This window comes from Pinus tabuliformis, chromosome X (genome assembly GCF_031772625.1).
Source record: "Pinus tabuliformis cultivar Carrire ecotype Pingquan chromosome X, CPIR1, whole genome shotgun sequence".
NCBI lineage: Eukaryota > Viridiplantae > Streptophyta > Pinopsida > Pinales > Pinaceae > Pinus > Pinus tabuliformis.
Genome location: NC_142308.1, coordinates 570,818,104 through 570,831,318, shown reverse-complemented (window position 1 = coordinate 570,831,318; position 13,215 = coordinate 570,818,104). Strand labels below are relative to the sequence as shown.

Here is a 13,215-nt window from a genome sequence, read left to right as displayed (position 1 = left end):
ACTGATAAATGTCCATAGTCATCATAGTCTTCTTTACCCACATTGTCGAGGACTTGTAAATTGAAAATAGTCTAACAAAATTTTGGAAAAACTGTACAAAATTAATTAATGCTCAAATGTATAACATATAGTAGTTAGGTTCCTATGGTGTAGGAGAGGGAGCTCAGCTTCCGTATTGGAGTAACAGGGTCACCTACAACAAAATTATGCAGCTAGTCCCCCCGAGAGCTAACTGTACTAAAAATAAGAGTAGATGGAAACAGAAGCACTTTCTTAACATGTAGAATCAGCCTAGAATCCCTAGGAACCTACCTCATTATCTCAGAGTATCCGCTGATATGTAAAGGAAGCAGGTGGCCCAGGAAAAACGGAATTGTTTTCTAAGAGGAAATTGCTAAATATGATTAGGAACTCTGGCAAACCCAATCTTATCAGTATAAAACAGAAGTGCATCCATTCTCCTCCTTTCTGATGTTTTACTGCTTGACAATAGACGAATAAGTTAAACGCAGTGCTTGCAGAACCTCTCACTTAAATGGAAGAGGGTAATTATTTTGTTGAAGTGACTTGACTCCAGGCCCTGAAGGCTGATGGTATCCCAGCAGAATATTTCGAACAAACTCTAAAATCAACTATCTCTTCTTCTGGCGCACATTGTTCAGAAGGTTCCTAAGACTTAAAGGGAGCACCCAACAATCAGTGCAACTTTCTAGTTTTACCCTGGCAAACACTAAGGACCATGTTGTTATATATCGCATCTCATACCCATCAACGACCCCAAAAGACACCCAGAGGACAAGCCTCTAATAAAATCAACAAATTGGAGATCCATCTTGCTCTGCAATTTTGACCATAAAGTAATAACCAAAGCACCAGATGATAGATTGAGGACATTTATGGGTTTTAGTTTCTAATTGTCAAACAAATCCAATGTTTCTGCCAAACTATAGTCAGACTTCCTTACAGCAATATTAAAGAAGAGAAGTGTTACCTGACAATCTCTACTGGACTGTGAGAATCATCAGAACAACTAACGTTTCGTTTCCTCTAAACGGGACGCCAACCAGGATGTCTAATTGTAGTAGATCTACCTGATCTGCAAAGACAATTGGATGCCCTCTCCGCTCAGCGCTTGAACGTCAATCTAGCTATTGAGAAACATTTCTGTAAAATTGAGATCGAACTGGTTCAAATCAGATCAGTGGGTGCTGCCATCTCTTTCGATGCAGCGACGGTTATGATAAGCCAAAGTAGTAGTCCGCGGGCGGGTCCTGGCCCCTTTGTCAAGTCTCGGAATGTTGTCGAGTCTGTTGTGTTCTGTATGGTGTTTTAAATACTGGGGTGCGGTTCTTCCAGTTGCGTCCTTGTATTCATTTTCCTTCCTATATGTAACGTGGAAAGACCGGGCGAGCGAGCTGGAAATTTTTTCGTTCTGACCAGCCCCGGGTCTGAATTTGTCAAGTAAGCATTGCTATGTTGCAACTTCCATGAAAATAAAAAAATTAAGGTTTCAAGTCCCACAAAAATAGAAACACGACGGGTTTTTGGTATCGACAAAAATTAAAATTACTTCCAATTTTTTTTATTTATATTATGAAATCATATTTTAAGGTCTACACTATTAAAAATAGTCTATTAGGTTATTAGTTCTTTGTTTTTTTGCTTTTTGCAATTCAATCATTTTCAGATTCAAATTGATGATGAGCTGGCCTAACCTTCCAACAATCCCCTCGCTAAAAAGACAATGCCAAGAAACTAATGCTACCATGTTCTCATAACTATCTCTGATGTCTTTGAATGCGTCACATTCCAAAATGAAGTGTTTTTCTGATTCCACAACCCCAAACGTGCAAAATGTACACACTCTTTCTTCCCAAGCTTCTTTAGACCTTTCACACCGAAGTTGATGTGATTTGGTCCTTAATTGAGCAATAAGAATCTTTGCCCTCCACAAAATGCTAGCTCCAATGAACTCTTTTTATTGTAGATCACACCTTGGGTTGAATTCCTCAATGTAATATTTCTTCTTTCTACCCAACTCCTTTCCCCATGCCTTTTTAAGAAACTTCTCCATAACAAAATCCTTTAGCTCCTTGCTATTTGTAGGACAGGCATTGAGGTAGATATTCCATTTTTGCATCCATGTGTAGTTGTGTTTCATCCATGTTTTATGGTTGGGTTTATATGTAAAATTATTTTTTTATTAGTAAGTTTTTTATATTATGGATTTTTATTTTTATTTTATGTTAGCGTATTAATTAATATTGTATACTTTGTTTATATCTTGTAATTAGGTGGAATCTAAGCCGCCCGCGAGGGTTTAGCATAACAGTTTGGTGTCCTATACCATGAGGTACAGGGACGTCTCGGCCTTGGTTCGAATTTTTCTCTACCTCAGGAATTGTGTTTATGGGGTGTTGTAGTTATCCAACGATTAGAGAGGCAGTAGTCAAGCTCGATTTTTGGTGGCATCGCGATTAGGCCTTTTCAGTTACTGATTCAGTTGCATAAAAAAAAGGTGAAGTCTAGGTTAGGGCTAGCCTATCTATTGGATGGAAAAACTACCTACCCGCTATCACCGGGATTATCTTCGACACCCAATGAGATAGTTTAATTCCTCTAGAAATGGCTTCCATCCTCAAGCCCTCCCCATGAAATTTGAACCTACTGGAGACTAAATCTCACTCAAACCAACTAGTCTACACCTTATAGATATGGTACATTACATATATTACTATAGAGGTTGTATAGTACAATTTGTTTTTCTTAGTGTAATGATACAAATGTTAAAATTTTAGAATTTAAAACTTGAAACGGACTTTATTATGAAGTTTTGAGAATTAACATTAATTTTAAAAAATAGAAATTTGCTATAATAAATGCCTCTTCCTAGGTAAAAAGGGAAGGTAGTATCTTAAAGTACCACTTAGCTTCAGGATGATCAAAATATGAGGATTTGTTTTCGCTACGGAGAAACATCATGCAATGTATGGGTGAAGTTGTGTTTTTTCTATTATAGAGTTGCATGATCCAAGCTACAAATTGGTAGTCTCTCCATGTGCATCACAAGTCAAAGATTTGCAATGACATGTTGGACCTAGTTGTATGATTAGTTTATCATCGCCATGTTGACGCAGCATTGTTATACACCTTGGAAGCTTTGTACTGTGTGGGAATAAAGAGAGCACAATGTCACACTACAATCAGTATTGTTTTATATTCACTATTTGTTTCCCTTTTCTAGGAAAATGCTTTTTTTTACAATGGCTAATAAAGTTTCTTAAACTAAATAGAAGGATTGCGACATTAAATTATACACTTAATCAAATGTTGTATTATATATGTCAAATATTTTATGCTTTAAAAGTCATTGGAAGACCTCAAGTGCAAGTTTCTAGCTATTTTTGGAATCAAAGCAACAAAAAAAGTTGAGCCCTTAACTCAATTCATGAAGCAACTATCTATGCATGCTATTTTTAAATACAGCTCGAGTATAAGAGATTTTATATTTATTCATCATGTTAACTGAGAATTAAAAATTTGTGAATGTTTTGTCGCTCAAAGAGATCAACTTAAAAAACAAAACAAAACAAAAAACAAAAAACTCTTACATGTTTTGATCTCCTTGCTTTTATTTGTTGACAATGTGATCCCCTTTGCCTCCTATAACAGCCCCCATGAAAATTTCATGTAATAAAAGTTAATGAAGGCAAAATAATAACCACGGATTATGGGACACTTATTCCAAGTTGAATGTTGGGCAAAACATCCTAGTGTGGGTATTCCTTTGGTTTATTATGGCTAAGGAAATTGGCAAAGGCAATCGCTAAGGCTTTGGAAAGGCAAAATGACATTTTTGGCACATTTATTTATGAAAATAATGGAAATTAGGAGAAAAGGAAGGTGAAAGGTCACGGGTTGCATGTGAGGAGGAAAATGAAAGGAAATAATGGAAAATGAAGAAAATAGAGACCTAATTGATAAAAAGGCTTCTGAGAATCAGTTGGTACCTTCTTGTCAGTTCAGTTTTGGAGCTCTCTCATTATTCTCTCTCTCTCTCTCTCTCTCTCTCTCTCTCACTCTTGGACACTTAGAGTTTTCTTGGAGCACTTTGGCATTGGATCAAGAAAGGCAAAGAAGGCAAGAGGAAGGAAGGAGCAAGCAAGGAAGAGCAGGATCAAGCAGCTACAGCAAGATTCCTTACAGGTATCGATTTGCATGTGTGTTTTCCTTACTAGATTTGGCATGCATGGTATTGCATGGGTTTTTCCTGGTGTGATAGTGTTTTCAGCCTCCCCTTGCTATTTTTGGATAGCCATGGTGTGATGGGGTTCTCATGTTTTGGTTGAGCTAGATTGCCGGATGGATTCGAAGCTAAGTGAGGTGGATCTCTGAATAAAAGAACACATGGCCTAGTAACCCCTGAGCTAGACTGTGGGTTGCGGTAAAGCCAAATTTTGTGTTGCATTGGTGAGCCTAGGAAGCCTTGACCGGTGAATGGTGGGATATACGGTAAAGCCTAGAGGTGGGTGCTCTCCATCAAGCCTAGTAATCCTGGGATGGGATGTACAGTAAAGCTTGGAGAGTGGAGTCTCAGTTTAGGGCCTAGTGATCCAGTGTGGATTGCAGAAAAGCCTAAGTGACTAGGAGATAAGAAAATTCGTCACGATGTAGGTGGAGAAATTTGGTGGCATCCATGCTTATTTTGGCCTGGTGATCTAGTGGAGATCATGGTAAAGCCTGTTATTACATGTTTATTGTTTTGGTCTAGTGATCTAGTGTGGATTATGGTAAAGCCTGGTTTCTATTGATGAGGGTGAGGTGGTTTAGCCTCGGGATGCCCTAGTTGGTTCTTTTGGTTTGAGTCCCACATTCATGCTTGGAATATGGCACGGGGGTGATTGGTTGAAGAGAGATTTGGCTCAGTCGATCTGCGGTCGGGTGGAACGTGGTAGTCCCATACCAGGTTGGCTTTTGCATTCATTAATAAGAGGTTCTTTCCTTGGTATTTTATGTGTAAATGTATTGGTTTATATGTGGATCATATGGCTGATGTATTCTTGATATTTCTATTGCCATTATGTTGGTTATGAGCATGTATTATGACAGTGATGATGTATGGATCTCCTCATGTTTTGATTTGTAAATGAACGAACAATGTATCTATGACTTAATAGATGATAATGCAGCTAATGATGTAAGGGGAAAATGTTTCTTAGTGATTCTTAGATAAGTATGAGACCCCTATGATGTAAGAGGAAAATGCTTCTTAGCGATTCTCAGATAAGTATGAGACCCCTATGCTCAAATTTGTTGTTTAAGCTTTTAGATTACATATTTGTGACATGTTTGACAAAATGTCTGTCATGGCTAGTAGGGGTCCAGTCTAGATCTTGTCAATGTTTTTGAAAATGTATCATTGTTCTGTTATGTAAATTCATTTTTGAACTATCATTGAGTTCTGGGCGGTGACTTGGGCTCTGAGCCTGAAAAAGTGGCACAAATCCCAGAGTCACAGGCATAGGACTGGGGAGAAAAATCCCCGGACGCTCGCTTTACCTTTTTTTGGGAGCGTCTAGAGCCTCCTGGATGCATGTTGGTCCATATCAAGGAAGCATCCATGGATTTGATGCACTAAAACTTCAGTTGGTCTCAGGGGTTGGTTACCTAAGCGGTTGGGATGGCTCATGGGAGTTCTGTTGCTAATGGGGAAGGTCTATGTGGTGTGTTTCTATTGATTCCACTTCCTTAAGGTCACCTAGGAGGTTGAATCCCATTATAGTGGCCTCTCGTCGCATATTTACCCTGGTTGGTTGGTTACTTGGGTAGATGTGGGATGAGGGTGTCACACTTCTCTTCGACACAAATACATTTTTTGTCCAATTTTTGTGATCTTAGACTATTGGTGGTTAATCTTAGTAAAACCAATGCCATGGTTTTGAATGCATCTAATAACACTTTATCTAACCACCACTTACACTTCATAGAGAGTGAGATTGAGTTACTATGATTTACACATATATGGGGCTACAATTTTTAGACCCTCAATTTAGTTTAATTCATCCATTCTAGCTTTAGCTTGACAAGGGATATTGTCACATCCTTTGCTTAATATTTAGGGTTGTTGACAACACTTTCACGACATTTCTTCGAGATACACCTTTCGAAAATATTCACCAAACATATTGTTCTTTAGGATTCCAAAACTTATATATCCAACCTATTGATATTGATATGTTGACATTGGCATGCACATCAATTTATTTATAGTTATGTCGATGGGCATTATATTATGAGTTTCCTGTTGGTGACACTGTTGAGATTCATCATCCTCAACAAGTGTCATGAATCTCAACAGTGTCACCCCCCATTACTTCTTCCCAATTTTGGAGTCATAACCAGTACTACAGATACACCCACAATTTGCCATTTGCTTTGTTTTTTTCTGTGAGGCCCTGGAGGGTTCGTTTTACAATTTCGATTGATATGTCTTCAGAGTTGTAGTTGTTAATGGCAAGAGCAATGCCCAACCACCTGTATGATCCTTTTAGACGATGGAATAGTCTGTCGACCTGTTTATTCACGAAAGCATCTTTATGTCGAATTTTCCACAAGCTCCATGATTTCCCATGCTTCGAAGCAGGCCTTTATACAGTCATCGATAGCAGGAAACTCGTCATTTGTTTGATAGAAGCCAGACAATTCAATGATAATGGTGAGTCACGAGATTGCAGTCATCTTTGCAGAGCTCTTCCCCACATTAAAACCCCTTTCGACCCATAGTTTTCTCCCAAATGAAATTGCAAATGGATCTGCAAACCTCAAGTCCTAGGTGGTTTCTATTTCAAGAAAGGAAATCAGTGCCTTACAATTGTTACCACCAAATTCGCCCTCTTTCAGTCATGCCTTCATCTTTTGGATGTGTTTTCGATTTGCTATCCACGCTCCTACTGGATTTCCGCCCTACATGTGCATTGAATCCTCCAAGTATTTCACGAACTCTTTAGGAATTGTGATCCCTCCTACTTGATTGTTGTTGTACAAAATATAGAGCACTGAAAACTCATGAGAAGCCTTCGCATGTAGCAATTGGAGAAAATCAATCATGAAATCAACCAACAAGTTTTTCTCATTAGAACAAGAAGAACTTGCAAATACAGAAAGGCATGCAGGAGCTTGTACACCCTCAATTTATGCACAAATATGAACAAATTCTGATTCAAAAAACTCAACCTCTTGATTGAATTTATGTCCCATTGTATGAATTTTTCTTGCAGCTCCAACATAGCTCTTTTCCATAAATCCTCCACATGAAAATATGCCATGAGACATGAACTCTTCTTATCCATATGTCTCGAGTAGTATGCAACGGTTGTGATCCATCTCCAACAAATAATCACCTACCCAAATAAAATAAAACTCCATTATAGGACCAGAGAAATTAGTCGTGCAAAAAAATGAAATAGGTCTCCATGAGCAGAGTACTTTTACTAGGATCAAGCTCGTTAAAAAATGAAACAAGGTGTCATGAGCATGGTTCTTTTCCTGTGTCAAGCTCGTTAAAAATGAAACAAATCCCCTTCCAATTTGAGTCTTTGATTAGATCGCGTAAAATCCCAGTCGAGTCTTTCACTTGATCTCCTCAGTGAACCTTTATTCCATCCACTTGTTAGTAACCAATAGTCTACTTAGGTGAATGAAATGAAGCTTGGGGGCATGTACCTCGAATTGAGTCATTAGGTTGGGGGCATGCAAACTTATTTCAAGTATAATTTATCTTTGTTTCAAGCTTGTGTAAAAATGAAACCAAACCCAAGCATAGTTTGTTTCCGTTTCAAGCTTGTGTAAAAATGAAACCAAATCCAAGCATAGTTTTTCCCATGTTTCAAGCTTGTGAAAAAATGAAACCATCTTCAAGTATACTCAACCATAGTTTCTTATGTTTCAAGCATGTGTAAAAATGAAAACATTCCCACTTTACATCTTGTGATTCCCGTTTTTATCAGTCGATTTTTGCCAGATGAGCCTTGGTTTGTCCATTCCATCGCCACCACATCTTTGGCAGATCATTCTCTTTCACTTGGTTGTTTTACCTTTGCCTAAGGAATATCTGCAATGAGTGGTCTTATTAGGCAGCCTCTTGACCTTTACATGTTTTGAGCAGTTCCATCATGACTGAAACTAGTTGCTATCCTTTTATACCACTCGTTCTTCCAAGCAAAGTCATCTTTCAGCTCTTTTTTGACTCTCAAAATATGAAAAGATTGTTGAGCACTTGTCTTTTTGAACTCGTTAAAGTAAATGAAATGATGTCTACTCAGTATAAGTTTAACCCTTTTCCAGACTAAGATAGACTATTGTACTAAAAAGGAATACCTTAGTCAAACATGGATAAAAGGTCCTCTTAGATATTGTTTTCTACCTTTTTGGATTCAAGAGACAATTTACGAAAATGGACCTTTGGAGTTTTCTTTTCCACTTCCTTTTCAAACTCTCTAAACATGAAAAAGATGCTGAGTTTCCCCTCTGTCGGACTCGTAAAACATAAACGACGCAGGACTTGTCACCATGACAAGACCAAGTTTCTCCTTCCTAGGAATCGTTAAACTTACTAGGATGGATTCATCCGAATGATGAACTTATATGGCAAGCATATGTTATCCCCTTCAAGCTTGCAATAAAAAATAATGGGGTTGTCACTAGAAATGGTGGGCGGAAAGTGAAAGTGATCATCCCTTTTATTTTGTAAAGGAAGCATGTCGCTCTTGAACATGACACTCATATGTTGCTCGTGTCAGGTTTGGGACATCCTCACTTAGTCACTTACCTTCATGGGGTTGGGAAATCCATTTTGTCGCTCATGTGATTATACCACTTTATCACCATGACCTCTGATCCTATTTTGAGTCAAATGTTGCCAAACTCTGGAATCGTGTCGCCGATATGTTCAAGAGAAGTCCCATTTGCAGTTTTTTACCGCTTATACACTTATTTTACCCTCTCTGCAACAATCCTGAATCACTCCTATCATTTTGAGATATCCTATGTTTCGTGTCGATGATGTGGAAAAATATTATGGCTCTTCTTCGACAGACCACTTCTTGTTGACTTCAACTTATTATCCATGAAGTTGATTTAGAAACACCCTTTCAGTACCTTGGAGCTTGCATGTCTCAATGGCAAGTTCTTCACATTTGAGGATAGGTTCACATTATTGGCCTTCAATCAAATGATTATGCGAGTGTTTGACTTCAATTTGATTATTTACACTCGTGGATTGTGCTGATTGTACCTTGAGATCCATTATCATTATTGGTGTTTTCTCTTGCGCATGTTAACGATTTACATTATTGACCGGTAATCAGGTGGTTTCTACCATGTTTGACGTTAGAACATCTATCCACATGGTTAGATTCGTACTTTGGTCGGGATCAAGATGAATACCCTGGACCTCATCTGTTAAAATTCAAGCTGCGAGGAGTCATTGAGTATTCATGATTGTATACATGATCCTTTTCATACAGATGGCTGCATCCATGTCATGGATCCATACATATGATCCTTTCTAATCGGATGGTTGCGTCCATGTCGTGGGTCCATACACATGATCCTTTCTAGTCGGATGGTTGTGCCCATGTCGTGAATTCATGTTTTGTTATATGCCTATTCATGTATCATTAGGCATGTTTATATCAGAGATGTCAGATATGTATATGTATATGTATATGCTTGATTTGCAGGTCTCCTAATAGTGTTGTTCTGGTCCTTGCCTTAACTTGTAAAGCATTTCAGCCATCACTCCCTGTTCTACCTTCATCCTTTAGGGGGCATTTGTTACACAATATTTTATCACACCTCCTGTTCCACATCCTGAAGTGCCAAAATGTTGATAAATATGAAGTGTATCCATCATGACATACAGACAAAAACATCCTTGAAGAACCAAAGGAAAACTGCCCTGAGTCAATTATGAAGAAAGTTGACTGAAACCCTAAGTTTCAAGACCATCGCTCTTTGCTCCACTACCTACCTGTGCTGATGGCAGGTTGCAGTTCTTTGACCTAGCGCTGACAGCCAGGTTTTGATATGAACACCCTCGCTGAACCTCTTCTGGCAGGATTTCCCAAAATGGGGGAAAAGCTTCGTATGCTACAAACTTCAAGAAACAACGAGCTGGATGTTGTTGATTGCAGATATGGTCGAGCTCTCCCAATTGGATCTCTTGATCCTACCTATATAGGTTTTCCCCTTGAGATGTGTACCTTCCTCCCTCGTTTGTGGATCTTGAACTCCCTCTCCCTTCCTATAAATCAACTCCCTTCCATCCCCAAAGGGTTGGTCATTGATTGTTGCATTCCTATACTAAGATTATGCCCAAATGTTGCCCATTCTAACTTGGAGAAGGAGTGCTTGAGGATTCTTGGCTTGGACTTGGACATCCACCAAAAGGAGGTCTCCAACATCAAGGCATAGGTTGTATGCTTCCCTTTTTAGCTCATTAATATATACATCTGATGTTCACTTTCCATAATTGTGTAAATGTTTATGCTTTTAGCTTAATACTCCTTGATCTATTAAGTAGTTTATGTTTGATGTATGCCATATATGCTCTTGTATCTTGCATTGCTCTTTGATCTTTATTATAGGTACTCGGACGTGAAGAACAAGTAAGAAGCGAGCCTGGAAGCAAAGGAATCAAATTCATCTCCAAAGGATTGAGTGATTAGCATCAGAGTGAGGTAGGCCACTCTCTCTTTGCATTTGTTAAACATAAGCTAGGAAAGTGTATGTTAGTTTGTTGCTAGACCCACTCATTGGGCTAGAGAGATCGCCTTTGTCTGCAGAGGGGATTTATCTTCACAACAATAACGACCCAAGATCAATAAGAAATTTGAGTTGGTCGTAGGTTTTTCACATATGAGATGAATGCTAGATTATAGTGAACACTTTGGGAAATTTATAATCCATTAAGCTCATGACACTATGTCTCATCTAGGTAACTACAATTAAACTTTTCAGAACTTTAATAACTTATTTTAATTTAGGTCAATCATCTCATTTTGTTCCTTTTTTAGTTTTTTTTTTTCTCTTTTTTCTTTACCAAGGTACTTGTGACGAAAGTCAAGACAAGATACAATGTTCAACAATATAAGTGGATTGAGTCTCATGATTGATTGGTCATTTTAACAATGGATTGAGAGATTTGGTCATTTTTATTATGTGTTTATTATTAAGGTAATTATTTGAAGTGTATAAGTTCAATGGTTGAAGGTTGAGTATTTAAATTTTAAAATTGAATTGAAAATATTTTTAATAATATAAATAATTACAAATTTTTAATAATATAAATAATTACAAATTTTTATTTATAAAATGTAAATAATTTAATAAATTAAGTTACATTAACAATATTTTCTTATATTAAATCTTGAATATATACTTAATATCGTAATTAAAGAACTTAAAATTTGGCTATAAATAGGATGCAATTATTATTTTTGATATATTAATATGATTTTTCATTCGGTATACAAAATTAATTGGAATGTCCATTCTTTGTTGTCAATTGGGTCAAAGTATTACGAAACTTTAAGACCAATGCAAATTGGTACTACTAAAACTCTACTTTATCAATACTTTAGCCTCTTGATTCCTCATGCCTTCCACGTCCACATTCTTGTTACCTATAGTGCTACCTCTGCGTCACTCTACATTCCTCTACACTTCTATTAGCATGTCTTTGCACCCTCTTAGTACAAATGCTAGTATTTATCGAAATCGACACCAAAATGTTTGTAGTTACATTCCAAAGCTCCTATCGGTGTTGCCTTGATATCTCTATTAACATCAACCAAATATCCTCGTTAATATTATGGTTAGTTTTGATATTGTTTCTCTTTACACTAACATCCCTATTAAGGAGGCTATTGATGTTATCAATCGCATAACTAATCTTGATACTGCCATGCTTGTAGAGATTTTCCTTACCTAGACCTTCTTTAGTTTCGAAGGTGAATTCTATGAGCAAACGTGCGGGGTAGCGATGGGTTCTCTCCTCTCTCCTGTTGTTGCGAACCTTTTTATGGAGGATTTCGAATATAAATATTTAGCTTCAACTCTATTTAAGCCGAAAGCATGGAAAAGATTTGTTAATGATACCTTCATCTTATGGCCCCATGGTCATGAGAAATTAGATTTATACTTCCAGCATCTCAACAATCAATCCAGTTCCATCAAATTTACCATGGAATTTGAGGTTAATGGAAAATTACCCTTCCTTCATGTGCTTATCTCTAAGAAAGATGATGGTTTTTTCTCTCACGAGGTCTTTCGTAAGAAAACCCACACTAAACAATATTTACATGCAAATTCCCATCACTTTCCAACCCAAAATCTAGGTGTTCTCAACACACTAACAACTCGGGCTTTAAGGGTTTCTGATGAAGACCATCTTGTTGATGAGAAGACCCATCTCCTTACCATTTTTAAGAAGAATGGTTATAATAGGTCCCAAGTTATATGAGCTTTTTAAAAAGCTAGCGAGGGACCTAGGACTAAGAAAGAGTCAGTTGAGGTGGCCTCTAGTGTCCAGCTTCCCTTTATCCAAGGGACTATTGATATCCCTAGGAAGCAAAAGGTGGTTTCCACCTTTAGACCATTGAAAAACTTCCATGGCTCTTTAAGATCTATTAAAGACACAATGGATCCCAAAAGCATGAAGGGTATATATTTGATTCCATGTTCTTGTGGAATCCCCTACATTGGAGAGACAGGTGGATCCATATATCAAAGAATTCAAGAGCACGCAGTGGACCTTAGATACTGTAGGACTCACTCCTTTGCTTTAATGGAACATGTTGAATTGACAAAACACCACATATGTTTAGAGGATTCTAAGGTCCTCGCTAGGGTTGATCATTTCCATCACCGTAAATTAAGAGAAGCCCTTGAAATTGAGAAGAGAAATAATACGCTTAATAGGGATGATGGAGGGAAGATCAACAGTTCGTGGGTCCCTTCCCTTTATTCATAAGCTCGCTTTTGTCTTTCTCCCCACCTCAGTTTCCTTCTCCTATCCTAGTTTTGTTAAAAAAAAAAAATTGTGTTCTCCTTATTTTTATACGTTTGTTTTGTTGATTTGATTTTAGTTTATTTTAAATTTTGATTTTTATTAATTTATTTTATTTTATTATCGATATTATTATTATTATTATT

At 37.5% G+C, this 13,215-nt stretch overlaps 1 protein-coding gene across 1 annotated transcript in view; it reads right to left on the bottom strand.

Moving 5' to 3' along the window:
• HIT1 (Membrane trafficking VPS53 family protein) overlaps positions 1-1,504 on the bottom strand; it is a 361,304-nt gene extending 359,800 nt beyond the window's left edge. Inside the window, exon 1 of the mRNA XM_089448976.1 lies at positions 992-1,504. The gene's annotated coding sequence lies outside the window, so the exon portion shown is untranslated. The remainder of the gene's footprint in view (positions 1-991) is intronic.
• Positions 1,505-13,215: the final 11,711 nt, after the last annotated feature.